Here is an 18,260-nt window from a genome sequence, read left to right as displayed (position 1 = left end):
CTCGGTCCCAGTCCTTCTTCACCACAGCACACGTCACACTTCCGCATTGTGTCCGCGCTGCTGTGCTGTTGCTTTCTACTTGGCTACTTGCCAAACATTTTGTTTTTACTTTTAATAACTGTTTAATCAAACTGTTTTTCTCACACCTGGACGCTTTTCCCATCCATGGTTCTCCAGGACCTCCACTAGCCGAAGCTAAGTAGTAACTTTAACATGATGGTTCTCCAGGACCTCCACTAGCCGAAGCTAAGTAGTAACATTAACATGATGGTTCTCCAGGACCTCCACTAGCCGAAGCTAAGTAGTAACTTTAACATGATGGTTCTCCAGGACCTCCACTAGCCAAGCTAAGTAGTAACATTAACATGATGGTTCTCCAGGACACCCGCTAGCCGAAGCTAAGTAGTAACATTAACATGATGGTTCTCCAGGACCTCCACTAGCCGAAGCTAAGTAGTAACATTAACATGATGGTTCTCCAGGACCTCCACTAGCCGAAGCTAAGTAGTAACATTAACATGATGGTTCTCCAGGACCTCCACTAGCCGAAGCTAAGTAGTAACATTAACATGATGGTTCTCCAGGACCCCGCTAGCCGAAGCTAAGTAGTAACATTAACATGATGGTTCTCCAGGACCTCCACTAGCCGAAGCTAAGTAGTAACATTAACATGATGGTTCTCCAGGACCCCGCTAGCCGAAGCTAAGTAGTAACATTAACATGATGGTTCTCCAGGACCTCCACTAGCCGAAGCTAAGTAGTAACATTAACATGATGGTTCTCCAGGACCTCCACTAGCCGAAGCTAAGTAGTAACATTAACATGATGGTTCTCCAGGACCTCCACTAGCCGAAGCTAAGTAGTAACATTAACATGATGGTTCTCCAGGACCCCGCTAGCCGAAGCTAAGTAGTAACATTAACATGATGGTTCTCCAGGACCCCCGCTAGCCGAAGCTAAGTGGTAACATTAACACTATGCCTTCTAATTGTAGTCGCTGTACTCATAATATACAGGAGGACTATCGCCTTATGGTGAGGATAGCCGTGTCGCAAGGACAGCTTCAGATGCAATCGTTTTGCAAGGGCAATTTAAGTGTAGGAAAGGATGAAACAGCGCATGTGCCACCAGTAAGTACAGAGTTTAGTATAATTCCGCTGCGCAGTCCTCGCAGCCTGACACTTTTCTCAAGGCTTCTGTAAAGAAATGCTTTTGGCATGTTCAACCAGTGTCGCTCATTCAGCCGACAGAAACTTTAAACCGGGTTTCCCGTTAAGCAGCGAGTCGGAGTCAGAGGCGGAGCCTTCTCTTGTCTCTACTCCTCCCGTTACTGGGTCTGAGATGCCGAAGCCTCCCACCATTAGCTCTGATAAATTGAAAACCCTAGTCATTGGCGACTCCATTACCCGCAATATTAGACTTAAAAATAATCAACCGCTGATTATTCGCTGTTTACCAGGGGCAGGGCTACCAACGTAAAGGCTAATCTGAAGAGGGTGCTAGCTAAGGCCAAAACTGGTGAGTGTAGATGGTATAGGGATATTGTTATCCACGTCGGCACCAATGATGTTAGGATGAAATAGTCAGAGGTCACCAAGCGCAACGCAGCTTCAACGTGTAAATTGGCTAGAAAAATGTAGCGGCATCGAGTAATTGTCTCCGGCCCCCTCCCAGTTAGGGGGAGTGATGAGCTCTTACAACAGAGTCTCACAACTCAATCGCTGCTTGAAAACATTTTTCTGCCCCTCCCAAAATATAGACTTTGTAGACAATTTTCCCTCTTTCTGGGACACACCCACAAACAGTTACAAGTATTTTGCTACACTAGCAATAGTCTGCTAAATATGTGTATGTGACCAATAAAATTGGATTTGAACAGGATCAAGCCTGTGACGGACTCCATCCTAGCACGAGGGGTGCTCTCATCATATCTGTCAACATAGACCGGGCTATAACTCCTCAAGTTCCACAGTGAGACAGGGTGCAGGCCAAGCAGCAGGCTGTTAGAAAGCCTGCCAGCTTAGTGGAGTCTGCCACTAGCACAGTCAGTGTAGTCAGCGTAGTTTTCCCCATTGAGACCGTAACTGTGCCTCGATCTAGGTCGGCAAAATCTAAACATGGCGGTGTTGGCCTTAGTAATCTCACCGGAATAAAGAACTCTTCCATTAATTTTTTAAAGAGACTGTGATAATACCTCACAACTCAAAATAGGACTACTTCATGTTAGATACTTCTCTTCCAAGGCACTCACAGTCAGTTAACTAACTACTGATCATAACCTTGATGTGATTGGCCTGACTGAAATATGGCTTGATAAGCCTGAAGAATTTACTGAGTTAAATAATCTTCCAGGTTACACCAGTGACCATATCCCCCGCACATCGCACAAAGGCAGAGGAGTTGCAAAAAAAAATTAAAAAGTGCAAAATCCATATTACAAAAATAAAAAAAGAGCAGCTTTAAAAAATATATATACACTGCTCAAAAAAACAAAAGGAACACTTAAACAACAAAATGTAACTCCAAGTCAATCACACTTCTGTGAAATCAAACTGTCCACTTAGGGAGCAACACTGATTGACAATACATTTCACATGCTGTTGTGCAAATGGAATAGACAACAGGTGGAAATTATAGGCAATTAGCAAGACACCCCCAATAAAGGAGTGGTTCTGCAGGTGGGGACCACAGACCACTTCTCAGTTCCTATGCTTCCTGGCTGATGTTTTGGTCACTATTGAATGCTGGCGGTGCTTTCACTCTAGTGGTAGCATGAGACAGAGTCTACAACCCACACAAGTGGCTCAGGTAGTGCAGCTCATCCAGGATGGCACATCAATGCAAGCTGTGGCAAGAAGGTTTGCTGTGTCTGTCAGCGTAGTGTCCAGAGCAGGGAGGCACTACCAGGAGACAGGCCAGTACATCAGGAGACGTGGAGGAGGCCGTAGGAGGGCAACAACCCAGCAGCAGGACCGCTACCTCCGCCTTTGTGCAAGGAGGAGCAGGAGGAGCACTGCCAGAGCACTGCAAAATGACCTCCAGCAAGCCACAAATGTGCATGTGTCTGCTCAAACGGTCAGAAACAGACTCCATGAGGGTGGTATGAGGGCCCGACGTCCACAGGTGGGGGTTGTGCTTACAGCCCAACACCGTGCAGGACGTTTGGCATTTGCCAGAGAACACCAAGATTGGCAAATTCGCTTACCGGCACCCTGTGCTCTTCATAGATGAAAGCAGTGACAGACGTCTGTGACAGACGTGACAGAGTCTGGAGACGCTGTGGAGAACGTTCTGCTGCCTGCAACATCATCCAGCATGACCGGTTTGGCGGTGGGTCAGTCATGGTGTGGGGTGGTATTTCTTTGGGGGGCCGCACAGCCCTCCATGTGCTCGCTAGAGGTAGCCTGACTGCCATTAGGTACCGAGATGAGATCCTCAGACCCCTTGTGAGACCATATGCTGGTGCGGTTGGCCCTGGGTTCCTCCTAATGCAAGACAATGCTAGACCTCATGTGGCTGGAGTGTGTCAGCAGTTCCTGCAAGAGGAAGGCATTGATGCTATGGACTGGCTCGCCCGTTCCCCAGACCTGAATCCAATTGAGCACATCTGGGACATCATGTCTCGCTCCATCCACCAACGCCACGTTGCACCACAGACTGTCCAGGAGTTGGCGGATGCTTTAGTCCAGGTCTGGGAGGAGATCCCTCAGGAGACCATCCGCCACCTCATCAAGAGCATGCCCAGGTGTTGTAGGGAGGTCATACAGGCACGTGGAGGCCACACACACTACTGAGCCTCATTTTGACTTGTTTTAAGGACATTACATCAAAGTTGGATCAGCCTGTAGTGTGGTTTTCCACTTTAATCCAGACCTCCATGGGTTGATAAATTTGATTTCCATTGATAATTTGTGTGTGATTTTGTTGTCAGCACATTCAACTATGTAAAGAAAAAAGTATTTAATAAGAATATTTCATTCATTCAGATCTAGGATGTGTTATTTTAGTGTTCCCTTAATTTTTTTGAGCATTGTTTGTATTTTATGAAAAAACTGTTACGCACCAACTCAATGCTGAAGATGAATAATGTATATGCTCTAGTCGGGTTTAAGAACTGAGACTGGACTTGTGAAGGAGGTGAATTACCTTTCAATGCATCTGTCTTCATGCTTCTAGACCTTAGTGTCGCCTTTGACACTATCGAATACCACATTCGTTTGGAATGGTTGGAAACCCTAATTGGTCTACACGGACAAGTTGTTGCCTGTAGATCTTATCTGTCGGAGAGATATCCATTAGTATCTGGATGGTTTGTCCTCTGTCAAATCAATTGTAAGTTTCGGTGTTCCTCGAGGTTCCGTGTTAGGACCCATATTAATATATGCCATTTAGCAGACGCTTTTATCCAAAGCGACTTATGTGTGCATACATTCTACGTATGGGTGGTCCCGGGAATATTGTTTTCAGTAGAGTGCTTTGCGAAAGTATTCGGCCCCCTTGAACTTTGCGACCTTTTGCCACATTTCAGGCTTCAAACATAAAGATATAAAACTGTATTTTTTTGTGAAGAATCAACAACAAGTGGGACACAATCATGAAGTGGAACGACATTTATTGGATATTTAAAACTTTTTTAACAAATCAAAAACTGAAAAATTGGCAGTGCAAAATTATTCAGCCCCTTTACATTCAGTGCAGCAAACTCTCTCCAGAAGTTCAGTGAGGATCTCTGAATGATACAATGTTGACCTAAATGACTACGCACGAGATCCCACAATGTCGACTGTACATTGAATATATTCACTGATCACGTACTCTTCCTTGGCAAATAAAGGTGCGGTTAAGGTATGAATCTCTCTGAGACATTCTTTTTCAGTCAGTGTTCTAGTTCTTTATCCAATACCAGGAGTATCAGACTCTAGTCTTTGAATGATGCTGTGTCTGCATGTATGTATTACAGTTATACACTTCAACAGTGTTTACCAATCCTGGTCTTGGGACATCAATGATTACACATTGTAACTATGCAATAGACTAGAAACATTATTTAAGTAAAGGCTGTAATTCATATATAATTAATATATACATGAAAAAATGTCTTCATTCCTTCATCTGCAGGACACAGAATAGTATTTCAACAAGATACTTAATTTCAACCAGTGGAGAATGTGAAACGCTTCATTGAAAGAAGTTCATTATCCAGGTGTTATAAATACATAATAAATGCAATATAATTATGATAATTGTAATATTATGTTATAAATACAAGTTCAATCTGTACTTCAATGCACATATGGTGTGCATTATAAAACGAGGAAGAAAGACAAAGTGGGAGGTGTAGAAAAGAGGTGAGAACAGAGGCAGACAGCATATGATTAATGAATTACAGTGCTATCCTACTATTATCTCAGTTCATCACAATTACAGTGTCTCTAGCGGTGTCTCCTAACCATTCTTGGGGCCCCCAGTTGGCCCGAAGGTTATCTTAAGAACGGGTGAGGTTGCGATGACGTGACTGGCTTCCTCTCTCACATCAAAACATACCTGCAGAAGAGAGACAGATGGATAGAGAGAGAGCGTGATTAAGCCTTGTTTTTTTTCTAACACTGTCAGTCATCATAATCATCAGGAGGTGAAATGCAGAACTGACCTTGGATCATTAACTCTGGGACTACTACATTATATCTGTATTTCAATGTAAAGCATCTCTTTAACTTCTTGACAGTACCCATCCCTTCAGCGGGATAATTGTCATCAACAACGCTGAATAGCATAGCGCCACATTGAAATAATATTACTAAAAAATATTGATATTCATCAAATCACAAGTGCAATATTGCAAAACACAGCTTAGCCTTTTGTTAATCCACCTGTCGTCTCAGATTTTGAAATTATGCTTTACAGCGAAAGCAATCCAAGCGTTTGTGTAAGTTTATCGATAGCATAACAAAACATTATGTACACTTAGCATTAAGTAACCTGGTTTCGAAAATCAGAAAAGCAATCAAATTCATCATTTACCTTTGATGATCTTCAGATATTTTCACTCACAAGACTCCCAGTTACACAACAAATGTTCCTTTTGTTCCATAAAGATTATTTTCATATCCAAATATCTCCGTTTGTTTGTCGCGTTATGTTCAGAAATCCACAGTAAAGAGCAGTCATGACAACGCAGACGAAAATTCCAAATAATATCCATAATGTCCACAGAAACATGTCAAATGTTTTTTATAATCAATCCTCAGGTTGTTTTTAAAATATATATTCGATAATATATCAACCGGGAGTGTAGGTTTTTCAATAGGACCGGGAGAAACAATGGCTGCTTTACTCTGTTGCGCAAATCTCACTCTGAGAGCCCCCACCTATCTACTTACGCAATGTGATCTTTCTCGCTCATTTTTCAAAATGAACGCCTGAAACTATGTCTAAAGACTGTTGACACCTTAGGGAAGCCATAGAAAAAGGAATCTGGTTGATATCCCTTTCAATGGAGGACTGCATAGGAACACAGAGGTTTCAAAATAAGAGGCACTTCCTGATTGGTTTTTCCTCTAGTTTTTGCCTGCAATATCAGTTCTATTATACTCACAGACAATATTTTGACAGTTTTGGAAACATTTGAGTGTTTTCTATCCTAATCTGACAATTATATGCATATTCTAGTTTCTGGGGCTGAGAAATATGCAGTTTCAAATGGGTACGTTTTTGCCTGTAGCGAAAATAACGAAAATACTGCCCCCTACACGCAAAAGGTTAATACTACGTCCTGTTGACCCGACCAAGTGACCTCTCACCTATGATCATACTGTGCCCTCTGTGTCAGCCAGTTCAGATGCGGGAGGAGTTGACCAACACAGCTGATGTAACCTAGAGGATTTAGGGAGAAGGGGGAGAGGGATGAAGTGAAGAAGAGAGACTGTTATTGTGTGTGTGTGTGGTCTCACCTGGTGTCCACACTAAGTGGCTACAGAGTACTTTATGCTGAAAAACAGACACACGAGGACAAACAATAGAAGATTATGTCAATTGTAGACATAAATACCACTTGAAGCTTGATGGTGACTTGATCATTTGAATCAGCTGTGTAGTGCTAAGACAAAAAACTAAATGTGCACATGTGTCTGGAGTATTCCGTTATGCCACAGCTGTACAGGTGTCTGGAGCATTCCGATATGCCACAGCTGCACAGGTGTCTGGAGCATTCCGATATGCCACAGCTGCACAGGTGTCTGGAGCATTCCGTTATGCCACAGCTGCACAGGTGTCTGGAGCATTCCGATATGCCACAGCTGCACAGGTGTCTGGAGCATTCCGATATGCCACAGCTGCACAGGTGTCTGGAGCATTCCGTTATGCCACAGCTGGTGAGGTGTCAGGTTCCCCTCTGGACTTAAAGGGTGATTATTCCAACTCTCTGTGAAATGCTGCAGACCTGCCCGCAGACGAAGTAGGAACACAGGTCAAGGTATCCTTCGTCCTTCAAACTGTGAGACAGGTTCCATGTACAACAAGACAGGCAGAGAGGAAGCGAGAGAAAAAACACTGAACAGTTTAATTACCTCTGATTATGGACACTTTTGCCAGAAATAAAGCTTCCACGGCCTGTTCCTCAGACAGCAATATCTATCCCTTGATCAGCTCTTACTCTGAAAGAAAAGAAAATAGCTTATTTTTTTTGTAGATATGAAAACAATAACTGAGATATGACCGTTCAATCTAAAGCGGCAGATGTCATTTTCAGGTATATATGTCAATCAGATGTCATTTTCAGGTATATATGTCAATCAGATGTCATTTTCAGGTATATATGTCAATCAGATGTCATTTTCAGGTATATATGTCAATCAGATGTCATTTTCAGGTATATATGTCAATCAGATGTCATTTTCAGGTATATATGTCAATCAGATGTCATTTTCAGGTATCCGTCAATCAGATGTCATTTTCAGGTATCCGTCAATCAGATGTCATTTTCAGGTATATATGTCAATCAGATGTCATTTTCAGGTATATATGTCAATCAGATGTCATTTTCAGGTATATATGTCAATCAGATGTCATTTTCAGGTATATATGTCAATCAGATGTCATTTTCAGGTATATATGTCAATCAGATGTCATTTTCAGGTATATATGTCAATCAGATGTCATTTTCAGGTATATACGTCAATCAGATGTCATTTTCAGGTATATATGTCAATCAGATGTCATTTTCAGGTATATATGTCAATCAGATGTCATTTTCAGGTATATATGTCAATCAGATGTCATTTTCAGGTATATATGTCAATCAGATGTCATTTTCAGGTATATATGTCAATCAGATGTCATTTTCAGGTATATATGTCAATCAGATGTCATTTTCAGGTATATATGTCAATCAGATGTCATTTTCAGGTATATATGTCAATCAGATGTCATTTTCAGGTATATATGTCAATCAGATGTCATTTTCAGGTATATATGTCAATCAGATGTCATTTTCAGGTATATATGTCAATCAGATGTCATTTTCAGGTATATATGTCAATCAGATGTCATTTTCAGGTATATATGTCAATCAGATGTCATTTTCAGGTATATATGTCAATCAGATGTCATTTTCAGGTATATATGTCAATCAGATGTCATTTTCATGTATATATGTAATATAATAATAATATCAATCAGATGTCATTTTCAGGTATATACGTCAATACAGCCCAGAAAGCTGAACACCAGACTGGTTTTGTGGTTGTTCATTAGGTGATATTTACCTTTTGTATCTTGAAAAAAAAACAGGAAGAGAGTATTTTTGTCGAGCAATGCAACAAAGCTGGATCATTCTGGCAATGATACCTGCACCATCTACACGCTGCAGAGACTCCCTAACTCTCCGCCTGTCATACCCTGACCATAGAGAGCCCTTGTGGTTCTCTGTGGTGCATTAGGTCAGAGCATGACAGGGGTAGGGGGGGGTTCTAGTATTGTTATTTCTATGTTGGTGCATTTGGGGTATAGTTTCAGAGGCAGCTGATTGTCGTTGTCTCTAATTGTCATTTTAGTTGTCCATTGTTCCGTCCTGGGTTGTGTTGTCTTCAGTTGGTGTATAGCGCTCTGTCTTCAGTTAGTGTCATTTTCTGTCTTCATTAGTGTATAATCAGATGTCTTTTGTAGTTAGTGTATATATGTCTCTGTCTGTCATTTTCAGTGTATATACGCTCTGTCTTCAGTTAGTGTATTTTCTCTGTCTTCATTAGTGTCAAGCGCTCTGTCTTCAGTTAGTGTATATATATGTCAATCAGATGTCATTTTAAGGCTCTGTCTTCAATTAGTGTCATTTGTCTTCAGTTAGTGTAATAGATGTCTGTCTTCAGTTAGTGTATAAGCGCTCTGTCTTCAGTTAGTGTATAAGCGCTCTGTCTTCTGTTAGTGTATAAGCGCTCTGTCTTCAGTTAGTGTATAAGCGCTCTGTCTTCAGTTAGTGTATAAGCGCTCTGTACTGGACGTTTGTTTATTCTTTGTTATTTTTGTGAAGTTTCACTTTGTAATAAAGTATGTGGAATCGTGATTAGACAGAAATGACATGAAAATATGAAAGGAGGTATCAGTTTCCGGAACAGACACACATACACACCCTACACACACACAGCACGCACAAACAAACACCATGCACAAACTCACACCCCACGCACACAAACCACAACCCACACACCCTACACACAACACACATATTTACACACTACTTGCACAAACTCACACCACACATTTTGTCACAAACCACAACCCACAACAAACACTGTCACACACACACACACACACAAACCACAACCCACACGCACAACACACACACACACACACACACATACACACATACACACACACACCCCACACACACCACACACACACAAACCACAACCCACACGTTAACACACACACACACACACCCCACACACACAGACACACACAGGGGGTTCTAGTATTGTTATTTACTATGTTGGTCCACTTAGGTCAACCTAAAGTTTCCCTCCGTTACTCTTCAGAGATGTGTATTGTTATTTCTATGTTGGTGCATTAGGTCACACATCAACATCAGCAGAATATGACACAACCCCAATACCAATATCACACATCAACATCAGAGAATGAGACACAACCCCAATACCAATATCACACATCAACATCAGCAGAATGAGACACAACCCCAATACCAATATCACACATCAACATCAGCAGAATGAGACACAACCCCAATACCAATATCACTCAACATCAGCAGAATGAGACACAACCCCAATACCAATATCACACATCAACATCAGCAGAATGAGACACAACCCCAATACCAATATCACACATCAACATCAGCAGAATGAGACACAACCCCAATACCAATATCACATTCAGTTCAGCAGAATGAGACGGTTCCCAATATTTATCACACATCAACATCAGCAGAATGAGACACAACCCCAATACCAATATCACACATCAACATCAGCAGAATGAGACACAACCCCAATACCAATATCACACATCAACATCAGCAGAATGAGACACAACCCCAATATCAATATCACACATCAACATCAGCAGAATGAGACGCAACCCCAATACCAATATCAGCACATCAACATCAGCAGAATGAGACACAACCCCAATACCAATATCACACATCAACATCAGCAGAATATACACAACCCCAATACCAATATCACACATCAACATTAGTTAGACATAATGCGACACAACCCAGCAGTACCAATATAACACATCAACATCAGCAGAATGAGACACAACCCCAATACTGTTATATCACACATCAACATCAGCAGAATGAGACACAACCCCAATACCAATATCACACATCAACATCAGCAGAATGAGACACAACCCCAATACCAATATCACACATCAACATCAGCAGAATGAGACACAACCCCAATACCAATATCACACATCAACATCAGCAGAATGAGAACAACCCCAATACCAATATCACACATCAACATCAGCAGAATGAGACACAACCCCAATACCAATATCACACATCAACATCAGCAGAATGAGACACAACCCCAATACCAATATCACACATCAACATCAGCAGAATGAGACACCCCAATACCAATATCACAATACAGCAGAATGATCAACACCAATATTTACATCAGCAGAATGAGACACAACCCCAATACCAATATCACACATCAACATCAGCAGAATGAGACACAACCCCAATACCAATATCACACATCAACATCAGCAGAATGACACACAACCCCAATACACATCACACACAACATCAGCAAATGAGACACAACCCCAATACCAATATCACACACAACATCAGCAGAATGAGACACAACCCCAATACCAATATCACACATCAACATCAGCAGAATGAGACACAACCCCAATACCACATATCACACATCCATCAGCAGAATGACACACAACCCCAATACCAATATCACACATCAACATCAGCAGAATGAGACACAACCCCAATACCAATATCACACATCAACATCAGCAGAATGAGACACAACCCCAATACCAATATCACACATCAACATCAGCAGACCCATGAGACACAACCCCAATACCAATATCACACATCAACATCAGCAGAATGAGACACAACCCCAATACCAATATCACACATCAACATCAGCAGAATGAGACACAACCCCAATACCAATATCACACATCAACATCAGCAGAATGAGACACAACCCACACATCAACATCAGCAGAATGAGACACCCCACAATATCACACATCAACATCAGCAGAATGAGACACAACCCCAATACCAATATCACACATCAACATCAGCAGAATGAGACACAACCCCAATACCAATATCACACATCAACATCAGCAGAATGAGACACAACCCCAATACCAATATCACACATCAACATCAGCAGAATGAGACACAACCCCAATACCAATATCACACATCAACATCAGCAGAATGAGACACAACCCCAATACCAATATCACACATCAACATCAGCAGAATGAGACACAACCCCAATATCAATCAACATCAACAGAGTGAGACACAACCCCAATACCAATATCACACATCAACATCAGCAGAATGAGACACAACCCCAATACCAATATCACACATCAACATCAGCAGAATGAGACACAACCCCAATACCAATATCACACATCAGAGAATGAGACACAACCCCAATATCACACATCAACATCAGCAGAATGAGACACAACCCCAATACCAATATCACACATCAACATCAGCAGAATGAGACACAACCCCAATACCAATATCACACATCAACATCAGCAGAATGAGACACAACCCCAATACCAATATCACACATCAACATCAGCAGCAGTGTATTTACTAGTATGTTTCCATCAGGCCCAGTAAATGGTCATTTCCTCACTCCCCTAAAAATGTTCCATGTGTCACGGAATGAGACGCAATCCCAATACCAAAGAACCAATGACAACAATGTTTTATTGTCACTTACACCGACCATCAGAGACTGGGATGTGAACCCAATACCGACCATCAGAGACCTGGGACGCGAAAACAATCCCAACCATCAGAGACTGGGATGTTACCCCAATACCAACCATCAGAGACTGGGATGTGAACCCAATACCAACCGTCAGAGACTGGGATGTTACCCCAATACCAACCATCAGAGACTGGGATGTGAACCCAATACCAACCGTCAGAGATTGGGATGTTAACCCAATACCAACCGTCAGAGACTGGGATGTGAACCCAATACCAACCATCAGAGACTGGGATGTGAACCCAATACCAACCATCAGAGACTGGGATGTTACCCCAATACCAACTATCAGAGACTGGGATGTGAACCCAATACCAACCGTCAGAGACTGGGATGTGAACCCAATACCAACCATCAGAGACTGGGGTGTGAACCCAATACCAACCATCAGAGACTGGGATGTTACCCCAATACCAACTATCAGAGACTGGGATGTGAACCCAATACCAACCATCAGAGACTGGGATGTGAACCCAGTCTTTGCTATGAATCATCCATACATCAATTGTCTTAATCATTTATTTACAAAATAATCGCAGAAATGCATAACAAACAAACAAACAAACCGTAGATACAGTTACAAGGAAATGATAGGGGATGTGCCCTAGTGGGCTAAACGGGTATGGCGGCTTGGTAGACAAAGGGACTGAGAAGGGCGTGAAAGACAAGAGTCACTACACAGTTGATAATTATAACAATTTAAATGCTAATCCTTTGCACATGAACTCTCACTCATTCGGAAATAATTGCAATCAATATATATATATTTACGTTCAGTGTGTCGTCGTGATCTCTGTTGGAAAGTTCATCCGAGATTCTCTCTCCCTGGATACTTTGGTTAGGATGGATACTTCAGAGTAACATTCAGAAATGTTCTCATAGAATAGATGTTTCGGCGGTTGTCTGTCTTCGCATTCAGTCGACATAAATTCCAGCTGCAGACGAGTAATTAGTATCGAAGATTTGCTCTTATTCTCTTATTCTGTTTGTATCGATAGACTCAGAGTTTAACAACCATTACAACCTTTGCTTATACTGAAGGTACGCATGGTCTCCACTCAAACCTTAGCCCTCTCGGTAATCGAGGTATGCATGGTCTCTACTCAAACCTTAGCCCTCTCGGTAATCGAGGTATGCATGGTCTCTACTCAAACCTTAGCCCTCTCGGTAATCGAGGTATGCATGGTCTCTACTCAAACCTTAGCCCTCTCGGTAATCGAGGTATGCATGGTCTCCACTCAAACCTTAGCCCTCTCGGTAATCGAGGTATGCATGGTCTCTACTCAAACCTTAGCCCTCTCGGTAATCGAGGTATGCATGGTCTCTACTCAAACCTTAGCCCTCTCGGTAATCGAGGTATGCATGGTCTCTACTCAAACCTTAGCCCTCTCGGTAATCGAGGTATGCATGGTCTCTACTCAAACCTTAGCCCTCTCATGGTCTCTACTCAAACCCCTCGAGGCATGGTCTCTACTCAAACCTTAGCCCTCTCGTGTCGCATGGTCTCTACTCAAACCTTAGCCCTCTCGGTAATCGAGGTATGCATGGTCTCTACTCAAACCTTAGCCCTCTCGGTAATCGAGGTATGCATGGTCTCTACTCAAACGGTCTCTACTCAAACCATGTTCTGAAGTGGGCTTCTCCAGGTGGGGGTTTTATTCGGAACTGTGGAAAAGGCTGTCCCATGACGCCAGATCGATGTCTGTGCTCATGGGAGCAGCCCATTGACTTAGTCAAACTTGAAACAGAAATACAATTCTCTCACATAAAAAAATTAAAATCACATCACACAATTTCACAAATAGTATCATATTTACTCATTCATTTTATACAATAATTAGATGCAAGCCTCAGAACGGAGGCTCCTGTATAAACAGAGTTATGGTAATGTGGCTTTATAGTTTTTCCTGAGGTCACAATCATAAAACAAAATGGACCGGTCGTAGCTGGATTCTCCACCGACCGATTACGCATTCTTCAAAACATGGACACTGTTTAGTTCTAAAGTTCTGTGATGTAGAAGTTACTTTGTTCTACTGTGAACTCTCTCTCTCTATACTGCATGAGGGAAAGTGTCTCCTCCAGGAATTGACGACCTGAGATAACAGAACCTGAGTGTAGGGGAAGAGAGAGGTGGTGAGAGAGAGCGAGTTTGTGCTTGCTATATCAAAAGAGGGCCATGTCATGACACCGTGGATGTAACCCCAATACCACCCATCAGAGACTGGGATGTTACCCCAATACCAACCATCAGAGACTGGAGTTGCTACCCCAATACCAACCATCAGAGACCGGGGATGTGAACCCAATACCAACCATCAGAGACTGGGGTTGCTACCCCAATACCAACCGTCAGAGACCGGGGACGTTACACCAATACCAACCATCAGAGACCGGGGATGTGTCCCAATACCAACCATCAGAGACCGGGGATGTGACCCCAATACCAACCATCAGAGACCGGGGATGTGACCCCAATACCAACCATCAGAGACTGGGATGTGAAACCAATACCAACCATCAGAGACCTGGGATGTTACCCCAATACCAACCATCAGAGACTGGGGTTGCGACCCCAATACCAACCGTCAGAGACCGGGGATGTTACCCCAATACCAACATTCAGAGACTGGGATGTGAAACCAATACCAACCATCAGAGACCGGGGATGTGATCCCAATACCAACCATCAGAGTCTGGAACATGACCCCTAAACTAGCCATGAGAGACCGGGGATGTGACCCCAATCCCAACCATCAGAGACCGGGGATGTTGCCCCAATACCAACCATCAGAGACTGGGATGTGTCCCAATACCAACCATTAGAGACTTGGATGTTATCCCAATACCAACCATCAGAGACTGGGGTTGCTACCCCAATACCAACCGTCAGAGACCGGGGATGTGACCCCAATACTAACCATCAGAGACTGGGATGTGTCCCAATACCAACCATTAGAGACTGGTGTGTGACCCCAATACCAACCATCAGAGACTGGGATGTGTCCCAATACCAACCATTAGAGACTGGGATGTGACCCCAATACCAACCAACAGAGACTGGGATGTTACCCCAATACCAACCGTCAGAGACCGGGGATGTTACGCCAATACCAACCATCAGAGACTGGGGTTGCGACCCCAAAACCAACCATCAGAGACTGGGATGTTACCCCAATACCAACATTCAGAGACTGGGATGTGAACTCAATACCAACCATCAGAGACCGGGGATGTTGCCCCAATACCAACCATCAGAGACTGGGATGTGTCCCAATACCAACCATCAGAGACTGGGGTTGCTACCCCAATACCAACCGTCAGAGACCGAGGATGTGACCCCAATACTATCCATCAGAGACTGGGATGTGTCCCAATACCAACCATTAGAGACTGGTGTGTGACCCCAATACCAACCATCAGAGACTGGGATGTGTCCCAATACCGACCATTGGAGACTGCGATGTGACCCCAATACCAGCCGACAGAGACTGGGACGTGACCACTATATTAACCATTAGAGACCGGGACGTGACCCCGAAACTAACCATCAGAGAGCAGGGCGTGACCCCTATACCAACCATCAGAGTACTGGAAAAAGGCTGGCAAACAAGGAGCGTTAGTTTATGTGTGTGTGGTACCCAGCTGGCCCTGCAGTTTTGGGCTGTAGCCCATTGGCTAAAAAACACACATCACACAGAATGAGGGGTTAGAGGGATTAAATGTGTGTGTGTGTGTGTGTGTGTGTGTGTGTGTGTGTGTGTGTGTGTGTGTGTGTGTGTGTGTGTGTGTGTGTGTGTGTGTGTGTGTGTGTGTGTGTGTGTGTGTGTGTGTGTGTGCGTGTGTGCGTGCGTGTGTGTGAGGCAGAGAGGGGGGATAGGCAGAGAGAGGGAGAGAGGGATAGATAGAGGGAGCGAGAGAGAGAGAGAGAGAGAGATAGGCAGATAGAGGGAGAGAGGGATAGAGGGAGGGAGAGAGAGAGAGAGGGAGATTGGCAGATAGAGGGAGGGAGGGATAGAGGGAGCGAGAGAGAGAGCGAGAGGGAGATAGGTAGATATAGAGAGAGAGGGATAGAGGGAGCGAGAGAGAGAGATAGAGGGAGGGAGCGAGAGAGAGATAGAGGGAGCAAGAGAGAGAGAGAGAGAGAGAGAGAGAGAGAGAGAGAGAGAGAGAGAGAGAGAGAGAGAGAGAGAGAGAGAGAGAGAGAGGGAGAGAGGGATAGAGGGAGCGAGAGAGAGAGAGGGAGATAGGCAGATAGAGGGAGAGAGGGATAGAGGGAGCGAGAGAGAGAGATAGAGGGAGGGAGCGAGAGAGAGATAGAGGGAGGGAGGGAGGGAGAGAGAGAGAGAGAGAGAGAGAGAGAGAGAGAGAGAGAGAGAGAGGGAGAGAGGGATAGAGGGGAGCGAGAGAGAGAGAGAGGGGGGATAGGCAGAGAGAGGGAGAGAGGGAGAGAGGGATAGATAGAGGGAGCGAGAGAGAGAGAGAGAGAGAGAGAGAGAGAGAGAGAGAGAGAGAGAGAGAGAGAGAGAGAGAGAGAGAGAGAGAGAGAGAGAGGAGGAGAGAGGGATAGAGGGAGCGAGAGAGAGAGAGGGGGATAGGCAGAGAGAGGGAGAGAGGGAGAGATAGAGGAGCGAGAGAGAGAGAGAGAGAGAGAGAGAGAGATAGGCAGATAGAGGGAGAGAGGGATAGAGGGAGCGAGAGAGAGAGAGAGAGAGGGAGATTGGCAGATAGAGGGAGAGAGGGATAGAGGGAGCGAGAGAGAGAGAGAGCGAGAGGGAGATAGGTAGATATAGAGAGAGAGGGATAGAGGGAGCGGGAGAGAGAGATAGAGGGAGGGAGCGAGAGAGAGAGAGAGAGAGAGAGAGAGAGAGAGAGAGAGAGAGAGAGAGAGAGAGAGAGAGAGGGAGAGAGGGATAGAGGGAGCGAGAGAGAGAGAGGGAGATAGGCAGATAGAGGGAGAGAGGGATAGAGGGAGCGAGCGAGCGAGAGAGAGGGGGAGGGATACAGTTCATTTCCACACAGCTGTTATCTGAGATACAATACAAGAAGGGCATTTGAATAGAACTTATACTATTCAACATCCCAATTTGAATCTGGCAAAAAATACTTGAATCAGTTGTAGGACTGAGGTCCACTGACCAACCAAGAATAAAAACAATGGGACACACATGACATGCAGAATTCTGCAAAAACATCCTCTATCTACAGTGTAAAACACCAAATAATGCATGCAGAGCAGAATTAGGACAATTCCCACTAATTACCCATTTACTGGAAAAGAGCAATTCAATTCTTCCATAACAAAGCCATCATCTACAGAGAGATGAACCTGAAGAAGAGCCCCTAATCAAGCTGGTCCAGGGGCTCTGTTCACAAACAGACCCCACAGAGCCCAAGGACATCAACATAATTACACCCAACCAAATTATGAGAAAACAAAAAGAGAACTACTTCACAAATTGGACAGAATTAACCCAAAAAGCTGAGTAAACGTAAATGTTATTTGTCCCTAAATACAGTGGCTGAATACCATAAATAATTTGAAATCAAATCCAATATTGATGAACTCCCTTACCTATTAGGTGAAATACCACAGTGTGCCATCACAGCAGCAAGATTTGTGACCTGTTGCCACAAGAAAAGGGCAACCAGTGACGAACAAACACCATTGTAAATACAACCCATATATATCTGTTTATTTATTTTCCC

Source organism: Oncorhynchus keta, chromosome 19 (assembly GCF_023373465.1).
Source record: "Oncorhynchus keta strain PuntledgeMale-10-30-2019 chromosome 19, Oket_V2, whole genome shotgun sequence".
In the NCBI taxonomy this organism is placed as follows: domain Eukaryota; kingdom Metazoa; phylum Chordata; class Actinopteri; order Salmoniformes; family Salmonidae; genus Oncorhynchus; species Oncorhynchus keta.
Note: the sequence above shows the minus strand (reverse complement) of the source record.